The sequence below is a fragment of the Rhipicephalus microplus genome, chromosome 8, assembly GCF_043290135.1.
Source record: "Rhipicephalus microplus isolate Deutch F79 chromosome 8, USDA_Rmic, whole genome shotgun sequence".
Classification (NCBI taxonomy): domain Eukaryota; kingdom Metazoa; phylum Arthropoda; class Arachnida; order Ixodida; family Ixodidae; genus Rhipicephalus; species Rhipicephalus microplus.
Genome location: NC_134707.1, coordinates 3,945,001 through 3,965,532, shown reverse-complemented (window position 1 = coordinate 3,965,532; position 20,532 = coordinate 3,945,001). Strand labels below are relative to the sequence as shown.

Sequence of the window (20,532 nt, the reverse complement as noted above, 5' to 3'; positions counted from 1 at the left end):
CCCGGAGTAACTCACTTTTCGTGGTTGCCCCCCCCCCCCCCGTAAAAACATCCTGGCACCGCCCCTGGGTCACCGCCGGCGCTACCACTCTACCAACCATGATGATGATAGTGGCGATCACTGCTCGTGAACACAACGCCACCTAGTTGATAGTTGTAACTCGAAATGCGGCTTTTGGGCAAGACACGTGCGTCACGCAGCGCAAACAACTTTACAGGAAGTGTCAGCACCCCCACAACCTCCACACCCCCAACTAACAACAATCTCATTTGTTACGCTTTTGTGTTTCAGCAACGCGCTGCAAGTATCGACAACGTATAAGTTGATGCTCCTAAATATTTTTTTCCTTTTAAACTGCGGTGCAAGGAATGACCGCTCTGCGTCTTCGGCCACATGGTGCCATATGACGAAAGATGTGCGTGGTGTTTTTGTTTTTGTTTTTTTTTACTTCACGAGGAGGTACGGAAAGCGGCTTCTTTTTCTAGCGCCTTTCAAGGGCAGTTTTCAAATAGAAAGAAAATGCAGGAAATTGCGTGATACACGGTCAAGCTCTATTGAGATGTGGGCATCGCCAACGGTAAATGGTGCATATAAGTAGCTCGCCCTTATAACATTCGTTGCTTGCATGGCTCGTGGCTCAGTGATATAACGAAGAGCGCAGCGGAAAGAGGAGGTGCTTGTTTGAATCCGCGGCTGGCTGCCTCAGCATTTTTGTTTCTGATTTATTTTCATCTGCGCCATTTTTCTAATATATACACACATATGCTTATATTCTGAACATGACGGTGACGACCACAGCAAGAACGAGCCGTGAGTGTCAATGTAATTCTTATTGTAATTAAAAATTAATGCGCTAGGTGTACATAGTTTAGGGACTATTTGCGGTTGTGTCGCATAAATCGACGTGATTCACACATAAGTTTCTCTACGGCTCTGCATATATTCCCGTCCAAGTGTTTCAGCAGAGAAGCCCCAGCAGTCAACAGTAGAGTGGAAGTAACTGGTCAACCAAGTACTTACATTTTGACTTCAATGGATCATTTACTGGCTTTGGGAAAATGTCACCAGTCCAGTAAGAAGTGCTACATTCTGTGTATACGTCATTGCGAATGTAGGGTGAAGGAGAGGTCACCAGACCAGCTTGGTGCATGCATAGGTTAAGAGCTGAGATTCGACATCGCATCCTTTTCATTGCCGCTTCTGTCCGTCTTGATGTACACCATTTTCGTTCTCAAGAAAACTGAAGGCACTGCCCTGTGCCGTCGTCATTGCCGTCATAGCTGTAGTAGTTGTACTAATAGTAGTAGTAGTAGTAGTAGTAGAAAGGATTGTTGTTGTCGTCACGGAAGTATAAGACCAGAGGTATGAGCCAATAAGTAAATAAACGCAGAAAGAAATTTACTGACCAAAGGGGTGACACCCCATCTGTCCGACGGTTTTCGCCGGGCCGAAGTGGTTGTAACTTTTTATCGTGCGTGTCATTGTTCAAACAGACTTGATGCACTATGACTAAGGTAGGAATCACACACAAGGCGTGCAGCGCAATTATTATTTACTGTGCTTTGATTCGGAAAGTATTGTGCGACGTTCATCCTTTCTAAAACCTATTTCCGTCTGTCGCCGTGTCGAGAATGATGCATGTGCCTCGGTGCAACGCGAGATCGGTTAGCTGATCCAGTGAAGAAGGCCGTGGCGCTCTGAGTCTTGTTACCTGACAAAGAAACCAAAGCACATGAAATCCTTTCGTGGAAATGTCCTATTTTACATCACTTATTGGGATATCGTTCAGAATGGTCTAGTGTAAACCATATAACAAACAATCGTCTCGCGACTGTCCTGCTACCACAGGCAATTTAACTGCAGTTCAGTAAGTGCATTTTTTGGGAGAGGCTTGAAACCTGTTATGCTGTCACCATGTGTCATGTCATCACCGTCCACCAAAAAAAAGCAGGTTTACGTAAAACTGGGGATGGGCTAAGCTTGTAGTAATCTAGGAGCGGATCCATCCCCTCAATAGAGTTCTCTGCACCAGCATTTTAGGGGCGAAGCATCTGAGTATCTTGGCCTGTGAGCGTGTCGCGTGTTATGTCGTCATGGCCTATCATAAACCGGCATACACCACAAACAACGGGTGAAGCTTTCTACTAGCCAGTGGCGACCGGTCAACTGGAAATCAATACGGGAACAGTTAGCCCAACAAACAGCCGACGACGTTAGAGAAGCTGGAACACGCTTACGGTAGTTAGCTGAACATGCGCATGCAGGGAAGAAGTAGTAGTAAAAGCAGAAAAATAAAAAAGCACAGCCTTAGGGTGGAGCGGAAATACTTTTTTCTACAGGCCACGTTTCCGGCTTGGAACTGCTGGTGCCAAATAAAAAAAAGTCTCCCAAAGCAATTGGGAGAATCACCTCAGTTTGGTCCTTCTTATTATTTCCCTCAGTGCCCAACTGAAACACCCTTTCCAATTTTGTCAACTCTTTCCCTACAATCAATGAACGTCTATGGGTATATTTTTGGTCTACACCTTGGTCAATATTAAAGACTTTAATAATCAGAAATTATTTATAGTGGCTTAACACCTAACACTCATTCACTTGTGCGGAACTGATCTTCTCAGCGTGATAGCATTAAAGAGCCCATGTCCAAGAAATTGCGGCGTAAGCACTGTTGTCGATGTCCTTGGTAGTGAGGAAAAAATTAGCGTTGTCCAGGAGGGAAAACTTGGAATACGTACAAATAAATAAACACCAAAACATAAAGGATAAAATATAACTTTAGTATGAGTGCACGGTAATCAAAACCAGACCTTCTGCGTGACCAGCAGGCGTTCAGCAACAGAGTCATGGCATTGGTTTGAAGTTTCGGGGAAGAGGTTTGACACGAATGGCGTTTCACAAAAAGAGTTTTCTTAATAAAGAAGCGGCAGCCCAACTGCACACGTACGGGAAAAGAAGGCACACTAAACAGAGTGCGTGTTCCGAGGGCCTTATTTTTCTGTCAACGTGTCGTCACGTTGCCGTTTCATCACGGAGTAGGACTAACTTGCTTAAGCTTCACTCTTGTTAAGAGGCTCGTTAATATGCGTGTGATGTTGCGTGCCAGAAGCGTGGAATCACGTAAGGCGTCGAGGCATGATGACTGAGCCATGTTGCGCTGTTAGTTACGCCTCGCTGTATTAGCAATATTCGCTGCTTTCCATTTGTTACGCATACAAATTAATTAATATGTTTATTGATTGATTGATTGATTGATTGATTGATTGATTGATTGATTGATTGATTGATTGATGTCAAGACAATTTCACGGGCGCCGGCCGTCTGTTGTGTATTGACGCGCCGTTGGTTATCTAGTAGCCCGAAAGAGCGGACATCGGTTCTTGTATGCCATGCTTAGTGAGTGCCTCGTTTCACTCATGGCCATTCCAAAACGAGTCAATTAATTGAGTCGCCTTAAGAGCAGATGCAGCGAATAAGGTTTACCTGATGTCGCCTTGTCTTGGCTAGTGCCTCGCCTAGCGAAGGCTTGCACGACGGCCATGGCGACCAGGATGAGGACGGCTAAGGCGACCAGTGCGCCGACGGCGACGACGAAGGACAGGCTGCGACTCACTTGGATATCCTCCGTGCTCTGACCTGATGATGCTACGCATAAAGGGGTAACAAGTCAGTACGGAAGTCTCATAATAAGAGTTGCGCAAAGGGCATAACAAAGGTGATTGCCGATATGAATTCAAACAATCTTGAAATATAAAAAAAAATATTGATCCTTTCGATATTAGAATCAGGATCACACGAAATTAAAACGTGCCCCTACAGAACTAGTCCTTGAACTGTACATTAATAAACGAACAGAGCTGGCACAATGTACAATACACTGGTGCTTGGTAGCTATAGCACCGGATGCACCGAGGTTGGCACTTGGTGGTACACCTATGGTTACTGTAAGTGCATCTACATTCCGACGACTTTCGTCCACGATCAAGGATAAAACAAAGCACGACTGGTTTCGCGAAACTAAATGCCAGATATTATTATTATAGCTTAATCGAGTTCATTTATATAGAATCGATATGCATTCTTACGGGGAACAAAGTAGGCGCTAATGTCCTAACTAGTTTTTTTTTTTTTTTTTGACGGAATGAACTGTTCACGAATACGACAGCAGAACTCTCCTTCCGGGCTGCAGTTTAGCCGATTACACCGATTGATTCAATACTCGACTGCCTGCGCGACAATGCGGGTGAAGCATTGTAACGCACCGCATAGCCCTCGATTATTGAGTATTTTGCATCCATTTCTTATAAGAGGCATGATTGAATTGTTTAGTCAGCTGTGAGTAGTAGTCAAGAAGCACTACTAAGATTAACTACAGAATGAATCATACAATTCTTGTTTGGTTATTACTTAACATAATTGGCGCCATGGATACCAAGTCTGGTGATTCGCCAAGAATATGGTTATGTAGGCTACGAGAAGATGAGAACGATGTTTAGGAATTGTAAGCTTACGTAAAACTTACATTCTGCACTCTCCGACATCTTCTTCTCCTTCACTTTCTGCAGTGCGCGACAAGGGCTTCATGCCTCTGGACAAGCGTGCTATAGTAGAAAAAACACGTTTTGAAAATCGGAAGGCACCTTGGATGAATTACACCATTCAATTTTCTCATCTTAGATTTTGCGGTTATTTCAACGATTGCGTTTGTGTCTACGTTTAGCCACTTTACACTTATTTAACCCATGCTGATAGAGGATTGGCATATATACATTATAAGGTAGAGGACATGACATTGAGTCATCAGGGCAGCTGGCACTGCCTTGATTTTGAGTTTGTCGAAACGCGAACTCAAGCGACATCCCTTGTTGATGCTTACTTCATAACATTCGTGTTAATGCGTTGGCGTCACTAGGGAAGTCAAGTCAATTTTATTTAGTTTCTGTGCACACAGATGTAAACAAAGTGGTGTTGAGATAACACTGCCATTCTGTAGTAATTTACTCTAGTTATGAATCGCAATAAAAAAAAAACGACGTCTTGAAGGTTTCTTTTTACATATAATTTTTTATGTATTTTATGGGCTGGTTAGGACGTGATGAAAATTTGTCAGGTATACTGTACTTGTTTTTTCTAAATAAGTATTAACTAATGGAAGGGTGGGTATGCCTCTCTGAATTTCGCGCCTTGAGCGGGCGTACTCGATTCCACAGAGCACGCAAGAGACATCTGGGGGCCATTTATTTGACGATCCATCTACGAAGAGTGAACATCGACCGCTAGCGACACCTGTTTTCTCAGCCTGCAAATAAATGGTGAAACGAGTCATGGATTAATCGCATAAGGGAAATCCAAAATTTTCTTGCGCAGTGACGCCATCTACGCTACCTTTCTCGAAGCAACAGTTGGAGCCTCCTTTCCCAACAACAGCTAGATGGCGAGGAAGAAGGAAATAAAGGAAGAAGACTTTGGGGGAAAAAAAACTGGTTGGAGGTCGGGACGGCGCAAAACTAGCGGCGTTTGCCCCAACTCAGAAGCGCGCATTCGGAGAGCGATTCCACGGCAGCGCTCCATCTCCGCAATCGCTCAATTAAAAAGTGCGAACGAAAATTACTCAGATTCCATCGTATTAATAAGACTGTCCGTAAACTGTGCAGGCGAGCTAGCATAAAGCATGTCATTGTAAGTTTGCGTCCACATTCGACTACGCTTGACTTGGTAATGGAAGTCGCGAGGAAATTTTAATCGAGAAACAGAAGTAATTATAATAAAAGGCTCGTTTCTATAACAGAAAGGCCTCACTAACTGCCTGGTTCTTCAAGAACGACGCACTGTGAGTATATGCTTATTCATTCGTAATTTCTCTAAATGTATTTCCTTGAAGCCATGTGCCGGCTGATAGTGCAGCTGTTTCTTTTGGTACTTTATAACACACCTGAAGCATGTCATTTCATAGGGAACGAAATGAAGGCCGTTGTGCAACCTTCGGGCTATCTTAGAGTAAATAGTTCGTGCAGAACCAACGCTTGTGCGAGCTTTATTAAGAACGGCGCAACCTAACGATGAAATGAAGGTTCGAAATTATCCTGGCGAGGTGCCAACACTTTCCTAAAATAGATTTACCGTTAAATTAATCCTTCCAGCAGAAGAAAGCTTTGCGTTAAATAAACCAACTTCACTTTTCATTCCAGCCATCACTCTTTATAAACAGAGAGAAAAATTATACGTTTTCGAAAAAGGAGTTCTTGGAGCTTTTTATCGCAATTCACGGGATGACCCGTATACAAGTTACCGACGTCGATCGAGAATTAAAACCCGCATGGGTGCGCATCAACACAACTCGCACACTTCAGTGTTCCGGTGAGATTAACGCGGTCGCAACAAAATTCGCCGTCGAAAATGGCACGCAAGATATGCGGGTGGTGTGTGAATAAGCGTTCACTCTAAAAGCTCTTTGTTACGACCCTCGTTAATTAAGAAGGTTGGACTGTTTGGACGGTTTTCCTGGTTCCACCTAGCATATGCATCGTTGAACGGCTTCAGACTTTCGATAATTTGGCCACATCTGGCCTCGTCGATTCGGAGTGTGGCGGAAGCGAAGCACGCATGGGTGAAACGTGTCCATATAGACCGTGTTCGATTCTTGCTGTGCGGTCTTATTTTGATAGATGCGACGTGGTAGAGGTCCGTGTGACTGTGCGACGTCAGTGCCCGTTAAAAAACACCACGTGGTCGAAATTTCTGGAGCCCACTACTATGCACGGCAACCCTCATAATTATATTGTCATTTTCGGGCGTAACACCCCAGATATCCTTATTAAAATGTGTCCATGAAATCCCGCGGAAAGGAAACATGTCAATATCAAAGAGTTTATATGTTTCAGAAAAAAATCTAAGTTCAAGTACTCCATAGGTGATTTTGAATGGAGACCGTGCCTGCATAATTGTTATATTTTAGTGTTGTTCTCGAACGCAAAAAAAAAACAATGTAAAAATGCATGAACAGGAGCACGTTTTTCCTATTTTCTCAAATGTTTCATGCACTGCATTTGTTTCCTACTTTTTGTTCATTTATGGAAAAACCAATTAACCACTGCATTAATACGAGTATAATTTTGTCACACTTGAAACATGAGCTACTTCTGTAGCATCCCGAAACATTTCGCTGTGTTTCTTGTAATAGAAAACTTTTTTTTCATTTCTCATGCATATTCGTTGTGAATCCGTGGAATGGTACACGCAGGATATCGAAAACGACCTTCTAGAACATCTGACATGATGCGGAGCCGTCCGTGTGGCTATCTTCATCAATTATATAACCACAGTTTTTTTTTTGTTTTTTCCACATGTGGATTCAGCACTCGGCACTGCAGTTTCGTTTTAACTTTATTAAAAAAAAACTCAAACATGGTTGAGCTTCCAGCAGCGTTTGGTATATGCAGGCTCGTTAACAAAATCTTGATGGACGGACTGCCAGATACCAGCCAGTTCACCCGCGAAATAACTGTGTCGTCCCATGCGTGTGGTCGTGGTATACTGCTGGCGGTACGTATACCAAAGGAGATCTGTAGAGCAAGTTTCGGGCTAATTGAACACAATAGTCTATATGTCGTATACAGAAGTCACAATATGACGAAAACTGCGGCTTTGACACTGCTCTTGTGCAAAATAAGTACAGAATTTGCGCATTCGTCAATATAATCGAAATGTATTTACGTAACAGATTTTTGTAGTTTTTCTGATACTTCAATCGTTTGGCATTCGGTTCTTTCGGACATTATTGTTGTTCATGTGAAATGCGAAATGACGACACTTTGGTGTATAGGTCAGACCGAGCTAGGTACACACACGAGGTCCAGTGGGTACAATAACACTGCATGCTCGGGGGAAAATAGTATTTTAGCCCATGGTTACAGTATGCAAAATTTCCGCGGATCAGCATGGTAACATTTCTTGGTCGACAGAAACGTGAACTGAGGGAAAACATCTTTTTTTTTTTAAGTCTTCGTGATACCGAAGCGCAATGACTTGCGTATCGAGCCTTTGGTTTTTGTGGCCTCAAAACCATGACCCAGCAATATGGCGTTAGTTCGCGCGACCTAAAAAATGCCCATTCGCGCGTTACTCAAAGACTAACTTTTTCCAATTCTTAATGTGACATCCACGTCGAGCGAACGTGTCAGTAATCGTCAAAGTGCACCACTGGTCACTACCAGGTATTCCAGTAGACTTATATGGCATATGAATCTTGAGCTAAAGACGTGCGGGTTATTGCGGGATTTAACAAAACACTGTTTTGCACCACAACAAGAAGGTGAAAGGACCATAGGTTGGACTGTAAAGTGGATTTAAAAAGAGAAAGGGGTAAGTAAGGGGATAGATTTTATTTTATTTATTTAGAAATACTGCAGGCCAATGCTTTCGCCCAAGCAGGAGGGGCGTTACAACAAGAGAGAAAACAAATAAAAATAAAATATTTACACGCAAATACAATGCAACACGAAATAAAAATAATGCATAAAAAAGAAGCAATGTTCGAAAAGATAACTGCACTCTCAGGAAGAAAAAAAAGAAGAGTAATGTTTCGTTTTCTTCTGGGAGTTCTGGCTTGCCACTAATATTAATGTCTTTAAAGAGACACAGTAAGTTCCGTGTGGGTCACACGAGTCTCCGAGAAGAGTATAGTGACCCCCACAAAAGAGCTTGCATGCCTATAGTCATACGCGTGGCAGGACAAGACTCTCAAAAGAAGAGTGAAATCGCTCCTCTTTTTTTTCTTCTTCGAGTGTTATGGTATATAGCATAAAGGGTCGCTGTGCATGCACTCGCCTCGTGCGGAAAAGTGTACAACGTGCGAAAGTATTGTTACTACGCAGCACAAAAGCAAGCCATTCCATTCGTCTTGCACCTCGAAACCTTGAAATGCTGCCTGCTTTGTCAAATGACTCTTCGCCAAAAGAAAGACTGCTTAACTAGACGCTCGATATATATCGCAATTAATTTACTAGTATGCATTAATCACGCCTGCTTTTCCAAACGAGTATTGACGGAGACAAGGTCTGGCTAACGAGACGCACGACATATATCGTGATCCACGAGTAAGCCTAATCACGCCTAAACAACACTCAAAGTAATGAGAACTGTAGCAACCGTCAAATTGTAGCAACACGATGAAAAATGCTCGAAAAGACGGCAAGCCAACGGATCACTGTCTCTCAACCTGTAGTGCTCATGTGTGGAAGTTTATAAGCAATAGCGTGACATAAAAAGTGATGTAGGCTATACATGATGCCGGCTTGTTTTGACGCGTGCTTCTGGCGAGAACCTTCGGGGTCTTGGCGAATGATGAAGCCAGCTGGTAGTGCAGCATTGTCCTGCCTATTTGTTATTTCCAGTCAGTACGTCCAGTTCGTTGGTCATCATACAAGTTGTTCGTATACGAACTCGTCCAGCACTTCACCTTAGTGGCCACTTGCGATCACTTCTGCACTTTTTTTATTACTACAGAGGAAGCGGAGCAGGCGATCAGTCAGCATCTCCATATGTTCGAAGGTTGTCCAACACTATGATATTGAAGGATACGCATGCTCGATAAAGCTCGAAGGCACGGGTTGGAGTCCCGTCCCCGGCAGCCGCATTTATAACAGCGCGACATACAACGCGTGTGCTCAGACGTAGGTGCATGTCACATAACTCAAGCGACCAATGTAACCGGAGTCCCCCACTACGGTGTGTCTCATAATTAACGTGGTTTTAAGTCATAAAGCCGCGAAATGATTAATTAAGACTGCGTCATACCTTAAAGAGGTGTCACGTTTTTTCTTCAGCAGCAAGTGACATATATTCGTGGCACAGTAATAATGATGTCGAACGTTTAAACTAAGACCGTTTATATATATATATATATATATATATATATATATATATATATATATATATATATATATATATATATATAGTTCAAAAAAATTAAGCACGTCGGAAAAATTGTTTTGTAAAGGACTGACGTTTCGGCCGCGGGACCGGCCTTCGTCGGAGTGATGTGAACATGCGACGATAACACAATATAAAAAGGTCAGTAACGTATTATAGCGCTGTTAATTTAAAAAAAAAATTTTTTTGAACTTTTTACTTCCGGGTCCTATGTTAGCACTTCATTGTTATATATATATATATATATATATATATATATATATATATATATATATATATATATATATATATATATATATATATATATATATATATATATATATATATATATTATAACGCGATGATCTAAACGAGCAATCAGTGAAGCGGACAATTAAAAAGTATGAAAACTACGGAACTTTAGCTTTCAGACTCCTCGTGCTCAGAAAGCCAAAGCAATGTAGCGGCGGCACAGCGCTTCCTTTTGGGCAGTTAATGCAGCGTAACTAATGTATTATGCTGAGTTAGCACTAATTAATGAGCTAAACGGACAGCGTCAGTCTATAAGCTGACTTGGGAAAAAAGAGTATCGCAGCCCCACTGCTACTCTGAAACGTGAGGAAGTCTGTTGTACGGGCACCCAGCAATTTTCTTTCGTGAGTTCCCACTGCTCCGTTTAGCAAAGTGTCGATGACGCCGGTGTTTGAGGTACGCATGCCGGGTTTCTCCGGCGCGAGTAGAACTTCGTTCTATCTAAGGCAGATTCATATCACTCGGTGTGCGACGTGTGCGCTGTATACTTTGCGCTGCGCTGTATCGACTTGTTACGGCAGTCGAGATGCGCGTCGACTGCAGCGAGCTCTATCGGGTTGTTTTACCACCAGATCTATAGTCGCGCAGAGAGGCGCCGGCGCAGAGGGAGCGGCATTCGCTCGCCTAGTCAGGCAGTAGCGCCCTGTTTGGCGCCCCGCCAGATGTGGCTACCTGTTTTCTACCCGTCTTATTGGTCCTAAGTCGAATGATTCTTAACTATTTTTGTTAGTTATATTATTTTATAGGCTGTTTATTCAATTTAACGAGGACCTGAACACTGCTAGCTTTTTTTATGGCATGTATTGAGTTCTTTACGGGAAGCTTGATCACGCCGCGTGAAATTGACGGACGACAAGCCTCGAATGCTCCGCACTAAGAAGTACTAGTTACGCGACTTTCTCCAATTACATCCCTGACAAAATGTGCGAAATCATAGCACAAGCGTGATTTTCGGTCAGGCGCCTGAAGTAAGGAGTTACACTATGCTTGTCGAACAATTGCATCGTTGCACCACAATGTCCTAGCGTGTAAAAGTATGTGCAAATCATTTGTACTGTGCGTGCGCACAGTACTGTTGCATTACATGCTGCCAGAGTGTTTACATTAATTCACATTGTTTTATATTTACCCTTGTTTATTATCACCTCGATATGTGGTATACAAAAGAGAGTACTAATAAGAACTTTTATCTATGTGCTGTAAGTGCACCACGACTATTTTTATGCAGCGAATTCAGTTGGTTTGTATTGAAGAAAGCCAAAGCAATGTAGTGGCATCACAGCGCTCCCTTTTGGGCAGTTCATGCAGCGTAACTAATGAATTATGCTGAGCTAGCACTAATTTATGAGCTAAACGAACAGCGTCACTTTATAAGCTGACTTGAAAAAAAAAAGTATCGCAGCCCCACTACTGTGAAACGTAAAGTAATGCAAAGGAATGCAATGGTGTGACTAACTTCAAAAACGCTTTTCTCAGCTGAAACAAAAACGACTTCGATTAAACTTTCTGTTAACAAAGTCGCCGTGATTCTTAATCGTATGCACTTTTCTCCTGATTTTTTCCTCTAATGAGGCTGCTACAGGCGTTTCAACTTGGACCAAAGTGGCGTTTTTGTCAAGTTCAAATTTTTGTTTTAGAGTATGTGTGCCACACACCGGCAAAATAAAAATATTTGTAAATATATGTTTTATGGAGAGTTTTACAGATGTCATTTATGCATTCTATTGATGGTCCTGTTTTGTAAAAATACTCTCAAAAGCATCACAATTTGCTTTTTTTACGCTCTAAAGACTGAAAATTTCCAAGCTATTATGATGAACTGTCTTATAATACAAGAACGTTGTTATAAAAACGCAAACAAGGAAGTATTAAAAGAATGCGCGAGATGGTCAGTTTATAGAGAATTTTTCGTCTTACCTGGTTTTCCACAATTTGGTGAATTATAAATGGTGGTCACGGGCACAAAAATCTTTTGCCGCTCAAAATATCCTGGGAAAATATTTTAGTACTGATGTCTGTATGCGTGTAATTTTCCCAAACTATTTGACAGAAATTGATTTTTGGCAAGCGCCCTGGTTAGGACAGTTGGCGTGGAATGACTCTTGGATGGCAGAACAGTCGGCCGTTCATTTTGTTTTGTCCGCCATTGATTTACCTCACAAATAAAACGTGAGAAACGTTTACCTCGCATATCAACATTGTTATGCATGCTCAAGTATAATAAAACAAAACATATTCAGTCAATAGGCTTTCACGACGATAGATACCGGACTATTGTATCGCCAAAGACGACGAAAGGCGCGTGCAGGATAAATGCTGTATTCAGTACACAAAAATCCAGACTGCAACATCAGCTTGTTAACCAACAAGCTTGCACCACTTCTTCGTCTCAGTGTTTGAGAGCAGGAAAGCAATGTCCAGGCTCGGGACAGAAGAACAAGGTCACCTGATTTTTGCTCGAGCACGAATACGTTGCCGTCGACAACGGAGTGCTTGTGCGAATAAAGCAGGTTTTACTCGTTCGTAAGAGTCAGGAAAGGGGTAAGACGCAACTGAAGCTAGCTGTCGTCGAGTCCATTGAGAATGAGCTTGCCAGAAATTTCCGTGCCAAGTAGAGCAAAGGAGCCACTTATGTTTACATAATCCAATCGTCTTTTGCTCGCCAAGACCTTCTAAGAATAATAATTGTTGGGATTTCACGTCTTAAACCCCGATATTATTACGAGAGATGCTGTGGCGAAGGACTCTTGAAATCACGGCCACGTGGGGTTTCCTTCATGCGTATGTAAATCTAAGCGCGCTGGCCTGCAGCATTCGGCCTTCATTGAAGTGCCCTCGTGACCTTCGGGTGATCAATCACTATATGCCACCAGGTATGTCACTAGACCAGAGCCACTATACCACCAGCACGGGTGCCAAGAACATTTAGACTATGAGATCTTTTCAAACGCTATTACGGGTTTTGTGAACGCCGCAGAAGCGTCAACAAAGTTCGCGGTACATTCCCAATATTGAACTGCTAGCCTTCAACATATACTTCCCCAGCTCCCGGCCTCCTTCTACTCCTAGTCCCGTCATTAGCGACGCATCATGAAGGCCCGGCTTCTGTCACACGTGGAAATGCTGGCCCGATTAGGGATTGGGACGCATTAGGACGATTGCCCACGGGCCTCTCAAATATGCACAAGGTAGCGGGGCCAGAGTTTTGTCACCATTGCCCGGATGGAAGAGTGCATCCGATGCAAGCTCTGGGCGTTATGTTTAGCCTTCTTTTTAGGAAGACCTATATTCGCGATAATATTCTCCGCGCAGACACTACGTGATTCTCTTATGCCAGGTAGCCTAAGCGTTTCTCCTAAATTTGATGAATACTAATATTTGGGACTATTCGCCCTCATAGCTATGTAATTGCCACGCGGTGGCAATATCGCTGCATTGACACGTTCAAATTCTAGTACCAGCCGATAAAATCACCAGTATTCTCATATGTCGTGTAACCACGTGAGACTGTATTGTCCCGTGGGCACATCAGATAACGTGTCACTTCATAATCATATTGTCCCTACCACGTGACATGATTATGAACCGCGTCACAGAGAGAAGGACTCTATAAACTTCAATCATCTGGTGTTCTTCAACGTGCACTGGCAGCACGCAGTACATGGACGTCTAACCTCTCATCTGCATCGAAATGCGACCGCTCCGACTGAGATCGAACCACTGCCACCCCCCCCCCCCCCCTAATCTCCAACCACTTGAGTGATTTGAGACCTGGTTATACAATATGATTATTCTATGACAGGGCCTTACAAACTCAACTTGCACTGGCGGAGAGGGGCTATACTGAGAAGATATGGGCCCCGTATAACTAAGCAACCGCCCCGTCTGGTACCTGCGCACACCACAACTGAGACAGTTTAAGCTCAATAAAAGTTGATTCATCGTCTTCATCATTATCTCGAACAATTGCGCATATCAGTCAGCGTTATAAAAATTTTGATGTCGCGTTTTAATCTGTGAGTACCGTACGTGATGTGGAAGTATTGCTTTTTTTTGGAGTTTTGGCACGCAGACCGGCTGTGTCTCGTTTCTGAGAAAGCAGTGCATGGTAACTAGTAAAACAAACAGCAGTCACTAAAGTCGAATAGCGTAAAGAACTCCATGTTGTCGAAATTTCTAGAGCCCTCCACTACAGCGTCTCTCATAATCGCATGGTGGTTTTGGGACGTTAAACCCCACAAGTCAATCATCAATCAAAGTTGAATAACCCCATTGTCCCATTGTCGGATAACAAAAAATAAAAAAAGAGTGCACCAGCGTGGATTTTCAGTCGTTACGCCAAGCGACGACGACAGCTTACGATCACAGCATACGAAACAATACGAATGCCCTAGTGTGCTTGTAAATGAAAACAAACTCGACCTGTAATAGCTGCGGCCACTATTCCCGTGCTACACTGGTACAAGTGCCTCGCTGCGGTTGGTCCGAGTGCGCCAAACCTGTATCCCGCTCTCGGCAAGCCGTTTCTCCCACTGTCTTTGGCGCACAAGTTCGTGGATGCTTAAGATGCCCGCTGTCTACTCGGCAGAAGCTGCACTATTACAACAAAATGCGGCTTTACGCGCATGTTTCCTTTCTCGGAGACAAACTCGGCGAGCACACGTGGCCATAGCTTAATCGTTCTCGCGCTTCTATGTCCTCGGCACGTGCATCTCGTGTATGATGCAGTGAGGCACTATAGCGCAAATTGCTCCCAGCGATTCGGGTCATACGAGAAACGCGTACGGTATTTCTTTACTTACGTCCTCAACACCGCGTACACAGCTACGCCTCAAGGAACGGGCGAACTTAATCTATGGCCAAGCAAAAACGGGCTTGCACTTTATGTACAAAGTCTGACAATGAACCGGCCGTTACATGCTATCCACTGTGACCTTCTGGTTAGTTTGAGTGTCTCATTAAACGCTTATTAATACATCTCTTGGTTCTTTATTTAACAGCAAAAAGGTGTCAAGGCTTGCGAAGGGCCAAAGTGCACCTGAAATACTGGAAGCCTCGTGAATAGACACACATGGGCCTGTTAAGTAAGACGCACTTTAATCGCGAGTGGCGTTACACCTGCACACCCGAGTGAGGTCGGCGCAGTGTAAACATACACCAGATAAGCCCACGAAAAATTCTCCTTGCGCCTTGTGCATTCGCTAACAAAGTTGGAGGCGAAAACTGAACGCTTTCTCCTTGCATTAAAGACGTAATACAGAGAACGTTCTTTCTGACGGCCACCATGTGTTTTTTGGAGGAACTGGTTCGGACACGTTATACACCTCGAGCACCTTTCATCGTTCTGATGTACACATCCATTATTGATGGAAATTGTTTCGCGTCATGTGTTAACTGCATAGTTTCCTATAATATTTGTAGAGGCAGGTCTGTCGTTGCTATCGTTCATCCACCATGGGAACAATGGGTAGTACACAAACTTGCATAGTCTTCGTACTTGTGGCTTCAAACTCACTTGCGGGTTTGTTTATTGTTGTGTTTCGGTGCTTGTTTATAACCAAAGAATGAATAGTTGTGAACTTCGTGAGGCGACTGGAATAGGTGAGCCTAAAAATGTTGAGTCGGTGAAAGGAAACTGCTGAACGTTTGCTGAACTTCGTCTTGCGACAAAAAGACTCGAGGCCTTGTGGAGCCGGAAAAACGAAGCTTGTGAAAATTCCTGTACTACCAATCATTCCCATGCTCGCTTAAGAATCATGTCCTAGATTTGTTATTGAAGTGCGGTAAAACGACGACGCAAGAGTTTTCTGGAAAAGAAACCTCGGGCACAGCGGGAGGACAATCGGCGCTGCACTTTGAGTGAGTTACTTTTACAGCGCAAACACAGACACACCACAAACAAAGAGACGACACACACAAGCGCCGACTATCAACTCATTTTATTTTGGGTCTGTTGGTGTTTGCGTTGTAAAAGTACTTCCATGATTCTGAACCAGCTAGGGCCAAAAAGAAAAAGTTTTATTTGAGTAAATGTTTCCGGAAGAGAAGCATTCAAGCTTCAGACTGAACTCGTTTGACGAACATTCTTTTCCCTATTTGTGGTTGTATATTTAATGCATGAGATTGTATTGTAGCGCTTGTTGTGATTTGTACCCATTGTTTTGAATGTATACCTTATGAGCTGTATTGCACTTGATAACTGCCAAGTGTGCATCTTTTGTACGTTGTTTCAACTGCCTTACTTGAGAATATATGTTTGTGTTGTTATCGACTCTCGGCTATGTCTGGTTCTTTGGACCACAGCCAGCATTCGCTGAAGCCCCAAAAGGAACAACACTAAGTTGTCCGTGCTTTCGTGGTGCGTTTCGGAGGGCTGATACGGCCGCCCTGAGAATTAGGCCAGTGATCGCCTCCGTGTTATTGGGACAGGTGACACCATGTCATACAAAACATAAATGTCACTGGGCCGCATCTACCTTCCCGGCCCCACGTCGAACCAAAAAAAAGCCCCCCCCCCCCCCCCCAAAAAAAAAAACAATTGCTTACTAACGCCTTTGGTGTACGCGCCGTAAGTTGCACTCTAAAACTCTCGCTGGAACCTTCGCCGCAACCATGTTATGTGATATTCGTCGCCCATGGTTAGACTCAACCCAACATTTCGTTTCAGTGACAGCATCTCAAACAAGTTCTTGGAAACACACATGGGGGCGGTGCGGTTAGAAAATGTAAACTGCTGCATTCCAAACTTCGCTTTCATATCGACCACATCCGTGACATCCTCCGAAGAGCACTCAATATTAAGCACGGCAAGTTGCTGGCCTGGTCGGTTCACGGTTCCAAAAAGGTTTAAACTGCGCGATGAAGACTGGAAGAAAGTAAAAGCGCACGCACACACGCACACGCACACGAACACACACACACACACACATACACACAAGTTTGAGAACTTCCAAGTGACTTTATTTACGTAAAGCAAGTGGGTGCGGGTTGTTTTTTCAGCTGAAAACAAATTATCAAAGATTTGTCCAGCAGTAGAAAGGCTAGTCAACAAGAAAGGAACCGGAGAATCGAACAGGTGTAGCATAAAGCATGGCAGGAGGTACGTTAAGTGCAAGAAATATGTTGTATACGGAACTCCTTTCACATGTGGAAAGAAATACGTTGGTCAGACAGGTCGGTGCATAAATGTGCGCCATCGTGAACATGAGAGTTCACTAAAGGGTGTTCCTTACTCACACTTAGCGATGCACCGCAAGGAGTGCGCCTGCCAACCGAAATTTTCCGACACACGAATAATTGACAGGCCCAACAAGCGGACGACGAGAGAAATAATCGAAGCATATAGAATAAGAAAAGGAGGGGACAGTTGCGTCAGCCAAGCGACAGTTCTACTAACAGATGCGGAATTTCCTTTTTTGGACGTCACATAACCCAGTGTTTTTCTCTTTGTTACGTTTTTGTTTGTTTTTTGTTTTTTGTTTTTTTTTACATTTTCTTTTCTTAGCTCTTGACACGTGTTTGTTTCCGGTTGTGGGCACGTGCATATTTTGTTATATCACGTTGTCGATGATGACAGGGGAAGTCGGGAATGACGTACATGCGTGTGACGTATTTATTATTGTTCGCTTCAAAATAAAATTTTCAGTTGCTAGTAAGCGCTTGTCTGGGTCATCTCTAAGTGTGTGTATTTTTGCGCTTGTTTCATCATGAGCTTTTTTTTTCTCAATAATAATTTTGAAGGAGAGCTGAAATAACTTTGAAGATATGTCTTCTTTGTTCAGTAAAAAACGTCTCAATGATTTTCCTTTCAGTTCAGTTCTTTTACAGAAATAAGCGCGGTAGCCTGTGTCAGCAAGTAAATCGAGAGATAAAGACGAAAACATATAGCATGAAGCATCGGCAGAAGTTTATTGATTGCTGTGATAATGTTGTGTGCAAGATTTCTTTTTTCTGAAGTCTTTATTATGTTGGACCAATGGGATGGTTCGCTAATGACTGCATGCGCGAGCATGAAAACAATGTCCATAAAAAAGCGAGAGATGGTCAACTGTTTGTTCACTCTAATTACTGCGACTGCCAGCCATGTTGACAAGATTCAACCTTCTTGTCACAAGAACGTGGCGAACGTGTGCGTCTAATTTGAAGCATATCATATTGCTACGTACCAGAGAATAGAGATGAAGAAGGCAAAGCAGATAGACTGGCATGAGCTAATCTCTGTGTAGATGGCACTGCTCGCTTAACCGGCTGTATATACATCTGTGACTACTCCTCCGAGTCAGTCTCCTTCTTGTAACAATATCTACAACGGCATGGGTACGCCTCCCCTCGATCTCCTTCCGAAAGAGTTAACAATTCTTCCCAACCGAGCGTTTTTATCTGCTCTGCGCAGACTGACCACATTTTTTTGTGTTTTGCTTGCTTTTTAGATTCCTTGAGATTGTGGTCGAGTATATATGTATATATGCGGACTAAAAGAATCAAACACCTTTGGTTTTTAGTCAGCGCCGTGGTCTGTGTCCTTTTTCGTACCGTCTTTTAGCGCAGTTTTTTTTTTAACGGGAGATCACGAACCAACCAGCCCAAATGCGCACCCTACTGCCATCGCATTCATTGAATCTCTCTTGCTGCAATATTGCGATTTTTTTTGTGTGTTACACGATGTTTTTTCGCCACGATCACGTTGTCGTGATGCATGCAGTGCTTTCACCTTCATGAAACGAACCCCCGGCGTAACAGCGGTGAACACATTTCTCCTGACGCCATCTTGCACCAGCGAGGCAATCTTCGCAGCCTGCAGCAACGCATGCGCGTTTACGGGAGAAAGCGCGCCTTACAAAAACAGTCCGCGACACATTGTTCTAGCCGTATCCAGAGCCCGCCAGGCGGAATCGCATTATACGCTGCATTATGGCGGTGACCTAGTGCTTCCCATGGACAGAGACTAGTTCATTGCCAACCTCTGATGGGTGCATCTGGTATTCAAATAACACAGCTGAGACGCCTGGTTCATATTGTAGTGGGGCCATTCTAAGGGTTCGCAGATATGCGAAAACTTCTATTATAGAATAGAACAGTGTCTCATTCGATTTGTCCTTTGAATCCATTAACCTCTACTCTCAAATAAGGGTACTTATTGAGTTTTTGTGGGTGTATGTAGCATCGACTAGATCCAAAAAAATAGAACTGTGTTGCGAAAATTTGAAAACTTTCATCACCATGGATATAGTGTATACATAGAAATAAACGTTTCGAGCTTACGAAGTGCAGCAGTTCTGTCTAAGCCACATTTGTACCCTTCTGCGCACGTAATGAATAACTAACTTCCCTTGCCAACGCTGGTCCCACAAGTTCCTTTGTTTCAGTGCAGAATCCATGCGGAGTTGATATGATTTTGCTTCAGTAGAGTTACTTCTTCTTGACGGTTTATGCGTGGTGGTTTAAGCACTAAATTTATTAATAATGTGTGAACACTGTTTTATATAATTGTAACAATAAATATTCAGCATACGAAAACTAAATTTGAGCACAGGTAATGGGTTGGACAGACAAGATCCCATACACAAAAAATGTCTGTTAAGGGGGCCGTTGAAAACTCACTGGAATCTTTCTTTTTATGAACGACTATAGGCTCAGGGCAGTTCACATGTCTCCACTGATTTAAAAATTAGCCAATTGCTTTAGTGGTTTAGAAAACAAGGTGGTCTTGAAGGACGTATATTAGTTGAGGTCAAGAAGAATTGAGCATGGACGAAGAATTTGGCACCCAAGGGCAAGATAAAAGCTGGTCAGTAATAGTTTCAGGGTGGATTCAAAGAGAAGGCAAACGATCGAAGGTGAGACAGAAAGCGGGCAGATGAGACCAAGAAGTTTGAGGCTATATTGTGGCTGCAGCAAGCATGAGACCAAGTTGATAGGTGGAACATGGGAGAGGCCTTGGCCCAACAGTAGGCGGGGTCAGGCTGATGATGGTGATGATGATAATGACCGTAACTACAATGCCGTGCGTTACCTTAAGTAGAGGGCGAGTGTTTCACTTCAGCGACAAAGTGCACTGGCGAGAAAGTTATGAGGCCCTGTCACCACGGGGTGCGCCTAAAAGTCAACCCCGCTTGACTATGCTTGCACAGCATATATATATATAGGGCATATATTATCACGCACATGTATAAATAACATCTTCTCATCACCACTCGTGAAGAGGCAGCTCCCGCCTACGCCGAACAGCCATCGCCTTGTTACACACAAAGCCTATTCTCAAGCCTTAGGTGCTTATCGAGCCACTTTACACAAGTGATGCAACGTTAAGCCTTG

At 43.3% G+C, this 20,532-nt stretch overlaps 1 protein-coding gene across 2 annotated transcripts in view; it reads left to right on the top strand.

Moving 5' to 3' along the window:
* Positions 1-20,532, top strand: part of LOC119163963 (ras guanyl-releasing protein 3) — a 182,260-nt gene that overhangs the window by 129,646 nt on the left and 32,082 nt on the right. The gene's annotated exons all lie outside the window — the stretch shown is intronic.